Below are 17768 nucleotides of genomic sequence, written 5' to 3'. Positions count from 1 at the left end.
CATACAGTACCCATCATACAGCATAGGGCATACAGTACCTGTCATACTCTATACATGACATCACCAAGATACAGTGTACAACATACAGCATAAGTCATACAGTACCCATCATACAGCATAGGGCATACAGTACCTGTCATACTCTATACAAGACATCACCAAGATACAGTGTACAACATTCTACGTTCGCTTGAAGCATGGAGTATGAAGAATAAACGTCCTGCGAGGAACGTGTTCGGGAAAAGGATTTATGGTGATAAAAGTTACAAATATGGATAAAACCCCAGGACACAGGTACAGCACCATGACGTCATCACAGCAACTGAATCTGAATTTATAAGATTTGTATGTTGAAGGAGAAATAGGCATAGCAAGTTGGTCGTGTGACATCGAAAGGCCATAATCGGACATAAATAATTGATATAATCTCCATATCAAAGAGGTGTTGAGCGAAGAATACACGAGTAAAACAATGAAACATTGCTTTCATCGGAATATATATTTACTTGGAAACATTAAGGGTCATCATGATACGTCTCTTTCGTACTAACGAAATGTGCAGACAAATTGCAAGTGGCCAATATAAGCACGTACAGTCGCCTGTAGCTGTAGCGATATAGCGATGATACAAGTGTGTCCTTACATGAGAGTGTCATTTTAAATGTCATTAATGACAGTGAAGTAAGTACTTTTGATTATTTTAGCCTCAGATGTATTTGTCTCCAACAGGTTCCTTGCCATTTGAATGACGATTTTAGAAACATAATCGTGATTCCCCGAAAACATATAATCTCCTCTACGGCCAGTTTCTATTCATCATTTGAAAGAACATGTGGTGTCTACACACAGTGACTCAGAAGCATGATACAGGATAAATAATAGTGTTAACTGTTGCTTAGCAAACATTGATTAATCCCATGGCCTGATGTAGTCACACAAGCCGGGTCAAGCACATGATTGTTTTATGTTTAATTCAATAATACATTATAACATTACTTCAATAAAACATCTGCATGAGTGAGCGAGTATGGTTTTACGCCACTTTTAGCAATATTCCAGCAATATTACGGCGGGGGACACCAGAAATGGGCTTCACATATTGTACCCATGTCGGGATTCGAACCCGGGTCTTCGGCGTGACGAGCGAACGCTTTAACCACTAGGCTACCCGACCGCCCTCACATCTGCATGAACATTTCGAAATATGCAGGGGCAATCTCGACACATAACTTTTTTATAATTGTGTTGTTTTATTAGCAATCCAATAGTGTGCATTAACTAAATATACCAAATGCCCTTTGGTACTCCGGTAGTACACGTTTCTTCCTATGATCTATTTTCAAGTAAATGATTCATTGTAATCTTAACACAAATATTTGTTACCATAGCAACACGGCGCCTCCTCTAGTCGGTTTCAGTTCACACCAGTGGCTATATTCTGCTCCTGCACGCGACATATTGACTGATGTAACGTCCTCGTGTATACATAATACATGTCTTTACGGGTAGGACAGGGCCATGTAAAATCGTGGACAATTAACATGAATAAATTATGTAAAAAAAACCAAAAAAAACTGTGGACTAGGACTGTGCGTGTTGTCATAAGGAACACATATTTGTTCATGAAACACAACAAACATCACAAAACATAAAAAAAATCATTAACACCAAACGAAAATACATAATAAAAATACACACTACAGCATGTAAAATACACGATACTTTTCACATACAGTATACAAACAATATACAATATAGAGCACACAGCATTTGCAACATAGAGTATACACGATACTATAAACATACAGTATACCACCAATATACAAGGTAGGGCATACGTCATACTCAATTACAGTAAACACATACAACTAACAAACAGTATAAACCCAATATACAACAGAGGGCATATATCCTACAGCATGTTATGTTTTTATTTCTTTTCAAAAGTGTTCCCTTTGTGCCTACATTGTTTCGTATTACTCAAGAAGATCCGGCGTAGAATAGATCTTCAGCAACCCATGCTTGCCGTAGAAGACGACTATGCTTGTCGTAAGAGGCGACTAACGGGATCGGGTGGTGACTTGGTTTGATGCATGTCATCGTATCCAATCTGCGTGGATCTATGCTCATGATGTCAAATGGTCCAGACTCGATTATTTACAGACCGCCGTCATATAGCTGGAATATTGCTAACTGCGGCGTTAAACAAACAAACAAACAAACAAACATTGTTTCGTTGTCTCAGTTTATAAAGGTAACAGTAATGTTCACTCGTGCATCACTTTCTGAGCATCAGACCGTATCATTTCATGATTTTACTGTTGGCACAATGGGACTGTAGGCACATTGGGAAGACACAAACAGCATACACCCTATATACAACATATATCAGACAGCATACACCATTACAGTATATACGGTACGTGTATCACACAGTATACACCATTACAGTATGTACGGTACGTGTATCACACAGTATACACAATTACAGTATATACGGTACGTGTATCACACAGTATACACAATTACAGTATATACGGTACGTGTATCACACAGTATACACAATTACAGTATATACGGTACGTGCATCACACAGTATACACCATTACAGTATATACGGTACGTGTATCACACAGTATACACAATTACAGTATATACGGTACGTGTATCACACAGTATACACAATTACAGTATGTACGGTACGTGTATCACACAGTATACACCATTACAGTATATACGGTACGTGCATCACACAGTATACACAATTACAGTATATACGGTACGTGTATCACACAGTATACACAATTACAGTATATACGGTACGTGTATCACACAGTATACACCATTACAGTATGTACGGTACGTGTATCACACAGTATACACCATTACAGTATATACGGTACGTGTATCACACAGTATACACAATTACAGTATATACGGTACGTGTATCACACAGTATACACAATTACAGTATGTACGGTACGTGTATCACACAGTATACAACCAATGTAGTTTACACCCAATAAACAACAGAGGGCATATATCCTACACCATCCATCATGCAACATATGCTTTGCAACAAATACAACCAACGTACACCGTGTCATACGTTGCACAAATCCAAAGTATAACACAGAACAAATAAACATGTGTACAGCATCCGGTATATGCCACACATTCAGCATGCACGCAGGATACAAAATGGTGCATTCTCATAACCTATGTGTACACACCTTTCACTTTTAAGGAAGCACACAGAACACATACGATATCACAGTGTATAATGACATCGTATCTATATCAAACATTACAGAACATACAGAATACTTACAAGACACAGATCATTCAACATTTACGGTATCTGAAATTTACAGAATACTTACAACACACAGATCATACATTTACTTTATCTCATGCATACAGAATACTTACAACACACACACAGATCATATAACATTTACGGTATCTCAAACATACATAATACTAACAACACATAGATCATACAAGTCAATATTCTCTATCTCAAACATACAGAATACTTACATCACACAAAGATGATACAACATTTACTTCATCTCAAACATACAGAATACTTACAACACACATATCATACAAATTTACTTTATCTCAAACACACAGAATACTTACAACACACATATCATACAACATTTACGATATCTCAAACATACACAATACTTACAACACACCGATCATACAACATTGACTTTATCTCATACATACAGAATACTTACAAAACACAGATCATACAACATTTACGGTATCTCAAACATACATAATACTTACACCACATACAGATCATACAACATTTACGGTATCTCAAACATACATAATACTTACACCACATACAGATCATACAACATTTACGGTATCTCAAACATACACAATACTTACACCACACACAGATCATACAACATTTACGGTATCTCAAACATACACAATACTCACACCACACACAGATCATACAACATTTACGGTATCTCAAACATACACAATACTTACAAAACACAGATCATATACACAGATCAGGGGTGTGTGTACCTTTTTTTAGACACTTGATATGTTTGCTATGTATTATGTGCACTCTGAAACACGACAGGTGACGTCATTGATAACGGTTGAAAGGGTAAGATACATAATTTCTAGGCAACGGACTTCCTGGTGGTAAGGTTTGTTTTTACCAGTGTTGGATCAGGATAATCGTATCTCCACCGCCTCCATCACGGATCATTGCACCGTGCTCGGAACTGGCACCCAGAATTGTTCAGCAGTTGCTTGACGACAATATTGGCCTACTTTAACATCACGAATGTGTCACACATGCAACTTTATGTATTGATCACACGAAGCTAAGTCCCTAAGTTGTACAGAAAAACTGAGACGAGGCTTGACTGAGTGGCTGTGTCCAACCCCGTGTTCTAGCTTAATGTCTGAATTAGGAGCTACATCAGACACTACCACCCACCACCCCCTCCGCACTCCCATCAAGACCGAACACACACACACACGCACGCACGCACGCACACACACACACACACACACACACACACACACACACCAAACACACACGCACGCACACACACACACACACACACACGCACAGAGGGATATATAGTGAATTTTGTCTGATCCTATGTGGGAACATGTGTCACGCTTCGTGTGAATGAAATCGATAATCATCTGCCGACAGGTGCCCGTGTCAGGTCATATAGGATTGTTATGCCTAACTGGAAGCTTTGTTGAAACATGTCAGTGTGCTTACGCCTGGCAGCTCCCAGTGGTCGCCTGGTACAGATACTAACAGTGTGTAAGGTGCTTGGAAGGTCTTAGGCGCCTATTTCTCGAAGCTCTATTTAACATTATTGCAGAAGGATTCGCGAACGAACCCGACTCTAGGCGACCAGACATGTCACCGAGCATCAGTGAGTGAGTTGGGTTTAACGCCGCTTTTAACACTATTCAAATTATATCACGGCGTGTCAGCGTGATGCAGGTCTCAGACGTTTACCACACAAGGGACACAACTCTGCACAGCGAATCGCGGCGCCTAAGACGACTGGGCCACCCGTGCCCCCCACCGAGCAACAGGGCAAGGAAGACAACTTTCATACAGAACAAGTGCTTGATTGGGCACATGTCTACCAATGACACGTACGTGGAGTTGGTGAATAAATACCTAAATAATCCTGGGTGTGCACAGACGACGTTTCAAATTAGAGTTATTATGCAAGCATTTTTTAATAAAACCAAATTCTACCAAGCACAGCACTTTTCCTTTGACTGCCGTAATACGTCAATAGGGTATCCAGAGTTATCTCCCTTGTGACCACCTTCAAAAGCCATATGGAGCAGCCGAGAGCCGTGATTCAGCCAAGACAAGTTCCTCACTTGAGGCAGAAGATTTTCTTAACTGGACCCCCTCGAGGCTCCCGGCTACATCTGAAAGTGAATCAGGTCTGAGACGATGGGCGTCCGTTTGTTCTGTCCATTATATAAGGCGAAAGAACTTAATCTTGGATTTTCATTTTAAGAGCCAAAGACGCTTTGCTAATATGTTACCATGGAGATAAGCCGCAATACTACGTAAGCATCACATGTCACCCTGCAACTGGACCGGTAATCAGTTCAATTTGCAGTGTCAGTATATTTTATCATTGTCTCCTTGAAGAATACGTGTTCACATTAATCAATAATTAAACATGGCAGACAATCACCAAGACATTATCCCACAAGTTAGTCCGAGCGTTGCAAGCCGCAAATATATTTACACGCACGCACGCACGCACGCACGCACGCACACACACACACACACACACACACACACACACACTAAACGTACTAGAATTGTTGGAGAGAGCCCATGGATATCATGCTGCAAATGTACGCTGTAGTTTATTAATGTGGCAGTAGAGAACACTGAGAACGCGTTTCACAAACCATACCTCGGCAAACTCGGAATTGGACCAACAACAACAACAACAACAACAATGTTAATAATCAACAACCGATGCTCACAACCAGAAGTGGATTATTAAACCTAAAAGCATTGATACTTTGGATAATTTCTGGCAGCAAAACGTGTTCTTTTGCTGTAATCAGCTATGTTCCGGCTAAACCGTAGCTATACTGTAGCCTGTGAATAACCAAGTCAGGACCAGGCACCCAAGTGCATGATAACATGAAGAACGATCCATGACATGAAGACACACAATCAGCGGTGACCCCTACAGTCTGCAAGAACCTGATCCTATGAATGTGCAGTTACAACACGCATGGGATTGTTTGGTTGTTGTTTACACACAGCAATATTCCAGCTACATGCCGGTCTGTAAATAATCAAGTTTGGACCAGACGACCCAATGACTGATAAAATGAGTAATGATCCACGCCGTCGGAGTGCAATGATACCGAGGCTGCCCTTCCGATCCATTAAGTCGCCTCTCACCACAGGTTGTCGAGGAGCATCTGTACCCCGTCATCCCCACTGGTGCCCAGGCATCTAATACATTTGTTGACCCATACTGTTATGGTCAAGGATGACCATACCAAAGACAAAACTGACCGAGGGTCTGTCACATGGAGATGCCGGAAAAGATTTGAAGCTTTAATCTGCAGATTAGCTGACAGTTGTCATGCTCCCCATTAGATACTTACCAGACCAGCTTCTTGACATGGATCATATCACGAAGATCTTTGATATTATTTAACAATTCAGTTGCAATCCAGTCAGTTGAAATAGCACGTCTGGACTCATCGCAGCCTGTAAGAGTACCTTTCGTGTTCTGCATGTTTTCTTTGGCTGTGAGATATGGCAATAAGGTTCATTGTGAAATAAATTACAATTTCAAAGATTTTCACCTTTTGTCCTCGCATCAATCACAGTGCTTCATCAAATTCAAGCAAAATCGTATTGCATCCCCATTTACACAGGGCTGCATAACAAACCCGAAGAGATGGTTTGGTGAAACTAATGAGAACAAGAAGGATGTTGACAAACCAAGAACCCTAGTCAGGAGGAATCTTGGACTTGAACCTTGAGTATAAGCCCCTGGCACGCCAGAGGTCTGTGCCCAAGAGAGTCTGAGGGGAAACACGGGTCGTGTCGACATTTAGCACCTTCGCGAAAGCCACAAACATGCGTTTCAAGCAGACAAAGGAACACAATTAAGGCCAGCTGGAGTGAGTGAGTGAGTTGGGTTTAACGCCGCTTTTAACAGTATTCCAGTTATATCACGGCGTGCCAGCTTAATGTGGGAGGAAAGCCCTAAGTGATGCAGGTCTAAGACGTTTACCACTTCGGTGAAACCCACGAGCACGGATATGGTGCTGACAAACCTAGAAACATAATCGGGGCGAACCGGGATTCGACACCACAATCATAGGTTTCTGGCGTGCCCAAGGGACGCAACTCTGCACAGTGAATCGCGGCGCCTCAGACGACTGGGCCACCCGTGCCCCCAAGGCCAGCTCGAGTTAGTACCTATCATCCAGTTGTGCCTTAAGACTACCTGGCCATTCTTCCTCAAAACATTTATTGTTTATTGCTGTACCTAACCATTGGGAGCTTAGTCTCGGTACATCTTAAGCAGATGAGTGAGTGAGTATGGTTTTACGCCGCTTTTAACAATATTCCAGCGTGACGAGCGAACGCTTTAACCACTAGGCTACCCGGCCGCCCCCTCAAGCAGATGACTGAAAGATCATTATCCGTCTTTATCACTCTGCATGATGCATCATGGTTACTGTGTCTGAAAACACAGATGAATTTTATGTAGGGAATCGAACTCGGTCCTTGTCCGTGAGGAGGAACATACTGGGACTGCTGATGTTTTAATCATGGCTTCATTACGTATTCATTTAGACATGAACAGATCGTGCACATACATTTTCTTGACCCCCCATGAGGTAACAATTGGTCCCGAGCTCCCCATTGCTGGTCAAAGGAGGCGACAAATTTGGATGGGTTTTGTCAGGCTCTTTCACATGGATGAAAATTCCCATCGTGCTTTTGCCTGGCTTAAATCATTGTTCATGTCTTCAGTCACTGGTTTGCCTTGTCCAGACTCGATTACTTTCAGGCGCTGTCATACAGCTTCCAGCTGACTTCAGCATTATAATGCATTTATTCACTCACTTATTCCTCAAAATACTTTTCATGACAACTTGAAATGACATAACTGACAAATGGTTTTGTTAAACATTTATTTCAGATTTTATTCATCTCATCCAATTCATGAAAATGAAAAAGGACAGCAACCTTTCACCTAACGAAAAGAAACAATAGGGCAAATTAGCGCAGCAGCAAAAATCTGTTTACATAAATTTAAACACTTTGCATTGAACTAACAGTGAACTGTGATTTGCTACATGTCTGGACTACTAGTAATGAAGCCACCTTGGGTAATAAAACAATGTACAGTGTAAAACCACACGTGCACGACCATTAGCATATTTGTATTATCGTTGACCTGGCGACTATTTTGATACTGCTGTACCAATAATATTAGAGATATAATACTCTGGATAGGTGAGGATGGGTGATGTCACAAAAAATTAATTCTTTGTTCTTGAAACATATTCTCATACATCCCCTTATCAAAGAGATTCTCTGATTTATAGGAACCGGTCACTATACTTAATATATTTAGTTATTATACCTAAAAAAAAAACCAGGACAAAATGTGAAACTGCTGTAGAGAGTAAAGAATATTGAAGAACAATCAAATCACCTTGTTCTGCTGGGTGGAATGTTCTCATTAAAACATTAACTGTCCAGTTTCGTTCCATACTGCATCCTGATGTTATATCATGGCTGCCAACTTTGAATGGCTGTCTTCATCAATGTTGGCCACAATACTTTGAACTGATGAAGCAGATTAGTATTATATAGTAGTCAGTGGGGTTGGTTAGTTTGTTGTTTTACGTCGCACTCAGCAATATTCCAGCTATATGACAGCAGTCTGTAAATAACCGAGTCTGGACCAGACAATCCAGTGATTAATATCATGAGCATCAATCCACTCAATTGGGATCGATGACATGCTCAAACCAAGTCCACGAACCTGACTACTCGATCCCGTTAGTTGCCTCTTATGACAAGCATAGTCGCCTTTTATGACAAGCATGGGTTGCTGAAGACCTATTCTAACCCGGATCTCAACGGGTCTAGTCAGTCTGGAACCCATAGGAGTTACTTCCCTTTACCAATACAGACTCATATATAAGGAGTCCTTCCACATTACTCACTTGTTTATTGGGAACATATTTTCCTTATTTTATTTCTAAATTCCCGAAACGATTATACGTAAACAAACGATCCATCTGTGAAGAAAAATTATTGAAAATCCAAACCACCAAAAGTCATAAGAACAACTTCTATTACTAACTGCAGAGATATATTCACCAAAATATTACACAAATAAATGTCTACAGAAAGTAGATCTAGCTGAGAAACTTATTGAACAATAACTCTTCAATTTCATAAATTAAAAAATGTTGATCTGAGTTGCGAACAAAATTTGCCATCACATTGAAATATCACTCTCACTAGAGAACTATACAATTCTTGTGCCAAATAACATGACAACCTTTATACATATGTACAAGTGGTTTGCATACAGTTTGTACAAATAACCTGCATGTATACATGGTATACACGGCTGTTGTTGGATCTATATCCGACAAAACATCCATGAAAATAAAATCAACATTGACTGAGGAAACCTCACATCCACTTTCTGACCAAAGTGACTGCAGGAATTAATACTAGGAACATGTTGATGGATTGTGTCAGGCAACCATATCAAAATGTGTGTTCTTCCTCTCCTGATTTGTCCTCAGTCTGTAGGCAACACATTAGCAAGAGGACAAGTTAATCAGCACCCATGCATTAAAGGTTCAAGTACCATTCTGTTTGTAGATTAACACCGCACTCAGCAATATTCCAGCTTTGTGATGGCAGCCTGTAAATAACAGAATCTGTAACATAATGCAGTGATTGACATCGATCCAAGCAATTGGGATACAATTATATGCTTCAACCAATTCAGCGAGCCTGACCACCCGATCCCGTCTGGACCAGACAATCCACTGATCCATATTGTGAGCAACAATCCATGATGTTGGGTTATGATGGAACAATAATTTAACAAGTCAAGGAACCTGACAGGCATCTCCACATGGGAAGAACAATCCTGAATGTACCGTAAGTCTATGAGTATCTGTAGAAACCTTGTACACAACAACAAATCAACAAAGCATTGAGTGAGTGAGTTGAGTTTAAGAAACCTTGAGTATTTCAACATCAGAGGTGATATGTGATAAGTGCCCTATGTAATGCAGGTCAGAGACGTTTACCACTGTGGTGAAACCCTTGAGTTTGTGTAAACTTGCATTAATCTGGGATTCAAACCCAGAATCAGCAATCCTTGTCTGACTTTAAGGGACACAACTCTGTTAGCCTTCAACCACTGGGCCAACAGTACACACACAAGGCAGTGGGCCAGGTGAGAGAAACAAAAAATGGATAAATGAGTGAGTATGGTTTGACACCGCTTTCAGCAATATTCCAGCAATATCACGGCAGGGGACACCAGAAATAGGCTTCACACATTTTACCCATGTGTGGAATCAAATCTTGACCACTAGGCTACTCTACCACCCCTGGATAAATGAGAAAAACAGAAATAAAGAGGACAGGCCAAGACACATTAACAAGTGACATTAGAAAACATTTGACAGAGAACTGAATTTTCTCCTGACAAAACACTTACGCAATTGGAAACTTGGACATAGGCCCAAGAGAAATCCAACCACGATTTTCTCAAGTTGTCCTTAAAATTGCTATTGTAACTTGAGGATAATGATGATCAATCTTACTAATTCATCACAAGTTTGTACATGTTTTACAATAAATCATCATACAAATCAACATAGTAATATGTGTACATACATCGAGTTTCTACCCGTAATACATGTTTTACAGGGTTATCAAGCACATGTTTCATAAAGTATGTCATTTTCTAATACATGAGGCCACAAGATAAAATGTTTCTCATCTAATATTATAAAACACCGGGTAGTACTTCCACTATACTTCTTAGCAACATGGCGGCATAGTCTGGGCAAAGTATAAAAACTCTTACATAATACATCTTGACATTCCAAGAAAGAAATATACCAAGTTTTCCAAACCCCAAAACATTCACAATCTCATGCTTCTATCTCGTTAAAATCAAATTTGATTCTGGTATGATGCTTCTCCTTATGCAGACAGGTTTGTGGGAATAAAAGTGGTTTTAAAGAGTAAATGAGAATTGTTTTAAGCTGCTTTGGGCAATATTCCAGCAATATCATGCCAGGGGACACCAAAAATGGGCTTCACACATTGTACCCATGTGGGGAATCAAACCCGGGCATTCGGCATGACGAGTGAACGTTTTAACCACTAGGCTACCCCAAAGCCCCTGGTTTTAATAAGATTGAATGACCACCCAAATAGCCATTTCTTGAATGACACTGAGGTTGATGTGAAACACAATCAACTTTCCATGGCTTCTATAGAGGCGATATCTGTATTTGGATCACATCTCTACTGATGAAATCAGACTACCACTGGTGAGTGAGGGCTTCACAGACTGTAGCTATGTGGGGTGCTGCCCTTAGTGATTCGGGTCATCCTTGGTGAGTCTGTTGAGAATATATAACGCCCTATAAAGAAGTGCAAGTGATTCCATTTCATTTGATTGGCTTACCAAAGCAATTTCTTTTTACATTGTTTTGGGGCCATGCCCACTGCTGTTTCCTGATTGGCTGATAATAGAATGGGCGCTTATGCGACACAAAGTAGTCCACACAGTTTTCACGTTTAAACCTACATAAACACAAACATATGTTGACCAACTGGGAAAATTGGTGTGAAATCTTTTATTCATGTTAATGTTCAAACTCTTTGGTTCCGTGTCTCACTTCAGCTTAGTCATGACGTTTTTGTGTAAAAAATTCATACATTAGCCATATGTATTCAAATTTCCCTGTAATTACTGATCAGGGCCCACTTGCACAAAACGATCTTAGCGCTAAGATGATCGTAGCTCCCATACTTCAACATAGGCTTACGATAGTCGTAGCGCTAAGATCACTTTGTGCAAGTGGGACCAGCATGTAATGTGTTGTACCGATGCCATGCAGCTTTGATCCAGAATCCAACCCTCAGATATAAGCATGATGAAGATGTGTCCAGCTACAATCTCATTAAAATCAGACCTTAGTTCTCGCTTACGCTAAACAAAGATCTGAAGACATCCCATTAGGGGTCACGTCAGAACGACCTTTCATCCGACCAATCAGTGTGTCGCTTACCAGATTATGAAAGTGACAGTCAGAATGTGATTTCTAGTCATGCAATCTTGAAAACTTTAACATGGTGTATTCCGAACTATAGTAACGGGTTTAACGACTGAATCCTTACAATCTAGACCATCTATTAGCCATTCCAGAATGTTTTTTTGTTCAGGTTTCAAATTTGTAATCAAGGATTTGTCAACATATGTTTCGAAGAGTAGTTGCCAATTTGAAATTAGTGCCGTAAAGCCAGAGAAAGCTGTCTTCTGATTGGTCATTCCATTGGTCGGTCAAAGTTCCCGCAAGGTCGGCCTGACGTGACCCGTAATGGGATGTCCTCAGATCTTTGTTTAGCGGAAGCGAGAACAAAGATCTGATTTTAATGAGATTATGTCCAGCTACTGCTTGCACTAAGACAGTATTGCAATATTGGGAGTCAAGTGTCTGTTACCATTGTCCCCATCAAGGTGAACTTATGGCCATGAAACGTCCCCTCCAAAACACATTCAGTTGCAGGTCAAATAACCAAGCATTAAAGCAACTACAAGAGGGTCCAACATAGGCTCCATTGTCACAAAACTTACAGCAAAATAATTAAGCATGTCAAATACATGGGTAAAAGACCCATCCACAAACACATTCAGTTCTTACTGTCTGTTGTATGACTCAATGGGACCAAATTCACATCAATCACCGGAGATTCCAGCAATTTGATAACAAAGATGGTTGCATATAAAATCTAAAAAAGAAATGAAATAACAATATTCTATATCTACAAAGAATACTACAGTATTAAAGCTTTCATTTCCTAATAACTATTTCCAGGGGTTTGTCTAAAGATGCTAAATCATTCCTTGATTTAATCCTCACTGACAATGTGAATAAGTGTTCTATTAAGACATCATAATAAATTACAAATTCAAAAACATTACAAATACCAAAAAAATATACTATTAATATTCAAACCTCTCTGTGACTTTATCAATTCATATGTCACAGAGAAAAACAAATTTCAAAACATTAATAAATGTAGTTCTCATGGAAATATCATTTTGAAAAAAATATGGGAAGAATTAAAACCATGAATTTATTAATTGACAACGTACATACAGAACCAATAAGCACATTATTCAAAACACAAACTGTTCCTTTATAATACAAGATGACAACTTGAATCTGATACATTATCCGACACAATGATTGATGCTATGTACATTTCAGCTGCAGCGTAATACCATATGTTTATTGCATTAGTTGTGTGACAATGTCACAAAATGGCCTCCACTATGATGGAGCTCAATTCAATTTACTCTTCCTACACATTTAATTCCTAGACTATACACTACAAACATGTACACCATGTTATACGATGTTGCATATAACAATCCACTTCGTGCTAAAAGATCAAGTTCAGATATTTGGAAATCTGTTTGAAAAATTGATGTTGAGTTTCAATGTTCCTTGTCATTGCTTACCCCGGTAAGTGATTTTATCAAATGAAAACTACACAGATGCATTAAAAGTGCTTCTTGTGTACAAATGTTACCGTAGTATCTCTACTGTCTGTGTTATCACTAATGTACATTAGGCATCAATAAATAAATTAATAGATTTTCATCCAAGTTTGCATTAGACTTTAAAAAAAGAATGAATAGAGTTTCATCCTAGTTTGCAGTAGACTTTAAAAAAGGAATCAATAGATTTTCATTCAATTCTTCAATAGATAAATTAATACATTTTCCTATAAGTTTACATTAGACTTCAATGAATTAGTTATTAGATTTTCATCCAAGTTTACATTACCGTATGCGATGTAAGAAGCGCCCCGCTCTAATAAGCGCCCACGGCGATGTTTGCTTATATACTGGCTAGTGAACAATCCCAATTAGCACCCCTTCCAATTGATAAATGTACACAAGACTATTCAATTGTGCCTAATACTTTTGTTAATTATGGGCAATTAAATTCTGGAAAAATATATCTGTCGTATATTAACATTTCAGCAAAAACCATGAAATTTACGCTCTTTGAACTCTGTTGTTTTTCACCAAAATAATATTCTAATAAGAGCCCCCTATTTCTTATTTTGAGAGCGCCCTGGGCGCTTATTATGTTGAATACGGTAGGTCTCAATTTGAGTTTTTTAAAAATGCAAGGCAGGAGGAATTGTATTTGTTTTTTGGGTGAACAGCTGAGGGTATCTCAGCACATTTGAGGCAAGCATTCATTTTTGATACGACTATGAAAATGGTGTAATAAACTGTAATTCATCAAGAAAAGAAAAAAGAAGTGACACAGAGCAATTTTCTTTGTGCGTACTGGGTGACAATAAAAAGAGTGAGGACAACGGGGAAAATCTAACAATTGATTTATTATTGCCTCACAAGATAAATGTAGGATGGACATTTTGACATTTACCTCAGGCAGAGCATGCAACAGTAAAACATGGATGCCTGACACAGCTCTCTTCTACTGGAAGACCTAACAAAATTGTAATAATATCAGTCTTCTTCGTCATTAAATGAGTTGTACAATGGGCAGTGGCTAGAGTCTTTAAACCCAGGGATGGTCACAGCATCTAATCCATTGGTCAGTGACTAGTAAAAATCAAGAGGGACAAGTACCAAAATCTAGCTATTTTACATAAACCAATAGTTCGAAATGAGCTAGTTGGATTTGGACAAATGGTGTTAACTGCCATTTCCTAAGGATTATTCAAGAAGAAGAATAAAAGAAATAATATTACAAAATTGATATTATATTGTACAGTGTGCAGTTACAAAAATTGACTCTTTACACGTTTGTAAATATGAGGTAGTACCACTAAAACAGGTCAATACAGTGTGTATATGAACCACACACACATTCTATGTGCGATAAAATAGTCAGGATTGGCCTGACACACATTCATATGTACAGGGCACACAGTGGGGTGAGGGTACTCTTAGGTAAATAACCTACACAAAAATATTTTACTTAAATTACGCTATTTTTATGTTGCCAGGGAACTATAAATCAAATTTCATTTTAGGATTTGAGGACAAATTTGAGACGATAAATTCATGATAAACATGATAAATGATACCCAATGTGGAAAGGGAGTGGCTCCCATGTTGTTTCTTGCATCAATGAGTTTTGTACCACACACTTGAGTTTGTTGTTTGTTGTTTAATGCTGCACTCGGTCTGTAAATAATCAAGTCTGGACCAGACAATCCAGTGATTGACATCATGAGCATCCATCTACACAGTGGGATACGAGGTGAGGTGAAATTGGGTTTAACGTCGTTACCAAGATTATTGCACTTATACAGCGATGTGCATGCGTGCGTGCGTATGTGCGTGCGTGCGTTGTGTGTGTGCGTGCGTGTGTGTGGCTACTTGTACTAGTCTGGACTGATGCTGATATATAGTGCTAGCTCATTGAGATACCATGTCACAGTTTAACATGAATACCCCACTCAGACACAGTAAACTGACTCCGAGCCGACAAGTCCTTGTTTTAGTCAGACAGCGCCAGACAGGGTAACAACAAGTACCATCTTTATACATCTTTTGGTATGATGCGGCCGGGGTTTGAACCCTGGACCTTCCGCTCTCTGAGTGGACGTACTACAACAAGACCACGGCGGTCCAGTTGGATACGATGACGCAAGGGAAGTTTCTGGATGAAGTACTGGTATTACCTCATAGTGCATCTTACTATCTATCACTACATGGAATCAAGGTTACACAATATGCAGTAAAGTGTTGATATGTGAGCTGTTTTCAGCCTCTGCTTATCTGATATCCCAGATACACAAGCACAGCACTGTATGTGTGGCACGTGATTCTGTATGTGTGGCACATGATTCTGTATGCTTGGAGATTGATTCTGTATGTGTGGCACGTGATTCTGTTTGCTTGGAGATTGATTCTGTATGTGTGGCATGTGATTCTGTATGTGTGGCACATGATTCTGTATGCTTGGAGATTGATTCTGTATGTGTGGCACGTGATTCTGTATGCTTGGAGATTGATTCTGTACGTGTGGCACGTGGTTCTGTATGCTTGGAGATTGATTCTGTATGTGTTGCACATGATTCTGTATGTGGCATGTAATTCTGTATGCGTGGAACGTGAGCAATACCGCTGGTGACAAGATTGGTTGCAGACTGTGGACACTCCAATATGAATCCACCACAAATCCAGGGACTGACCATTTATCATTATTGGTACAGATTTAGAAATTATTACATTGTTACAAGGTACAATAAGCACCCATTGACAAATCATAGAGTAGACAATGATGAACAAAGTAATGGATAGAATTCCTGACAAAATTTCAATAAATCTGAACAATTCTTAATTAATTTTTTTGAATTTGAAATGTTCTGTCCCTTGACAAAAATGACCCCATATCAAATTGTCATACCTTGTCATTTATAGACTAGACATAATACACGGAACAAAAAAGTTAGGCATCATGAATATTTTTGAGTGAGTGAGTGAGTGAGTGAGTGAGTGAGTGAGTGAGTTGAGTTTTATTGCCACTTTTAACAGTATTCCAGTTATATCGCGGCGTTTCAGCTTAATGTGAGAGGAAAGCCTGAAGTGATGCAGGTCTCAGACGTTTACCCACGGTTAAACCCACGGGCACGGGTATGGTGCTGACAAACCTAGAAACATAATTGGGGCAAACTGGGATTCGAACCCAGAATCATAGGTTTCTGGCGTGCCCAAAGGACGCAACTCTGCACAGCTAATCACGGTGCCTTAGATGAATGGGCCACCCACCCGGGGTCCCCACAAATAATATTCCACAAAATATTTATGATCCCTGACTATTATGTTCCGTACATGTACTTGCAAGTTACATACTAGGATTATTATTATCAAAGCATCCAATTGTTCCCATGATGACACACTGCACACAGCTACAGGACACTGTTGAATGGGATCCGTTCTTTAAATTAACTTTAGCGCTAAGGCTATCATAAGTATTTGTTACAGCACTCGATCAACAACAGTCATAGCACTGAGATTGCTTTGTGGAACGCGATCCCCATTGGTCTGTCACTATCTACATATATACACACAGCTGAACATGAAATTACAAGTATCACATTGTCGTTGTTGACATTTCTTCTAAAATAAATATTTGTAAAAATACATTAACCATATTAATCATGGAAGTGAAAATTGTGGGTATGATCAAATAAAATAGTAAAATATGCAATTAAAGTTTGCATGGGAATGGTGAACAATGGTGAATGTTGATGACATATACATAACGATTATAATGAAACCAAACGCAAATGTGAGCAATGAGGCATGTGTCCCACTTAGCCCTCTTTCGGGAACAATTAGATCAACACTTCTTGCAATCAGACCATGAAATTAAAACAAAATATGTTCATTTTCTGTTCA

Source organism: Haliotis cracherodii, unplaced genomic scaffold (genome assembly GCF_022045235.1).
Source record: "Haliotis cracherodii isolate W230 unplaced genomic scaffold, xgHalCrac1.p SCAF_1, whole genome shotgun sequence".
NCBI lineage: Eukaryota > Metazoa > Mollusca > Gastropoda > Lepetellida > Haliotidae > Haliotis > Haliotis cracherodii.
This window is presented reverse-complemented; position numbering follows the sequence as displayed.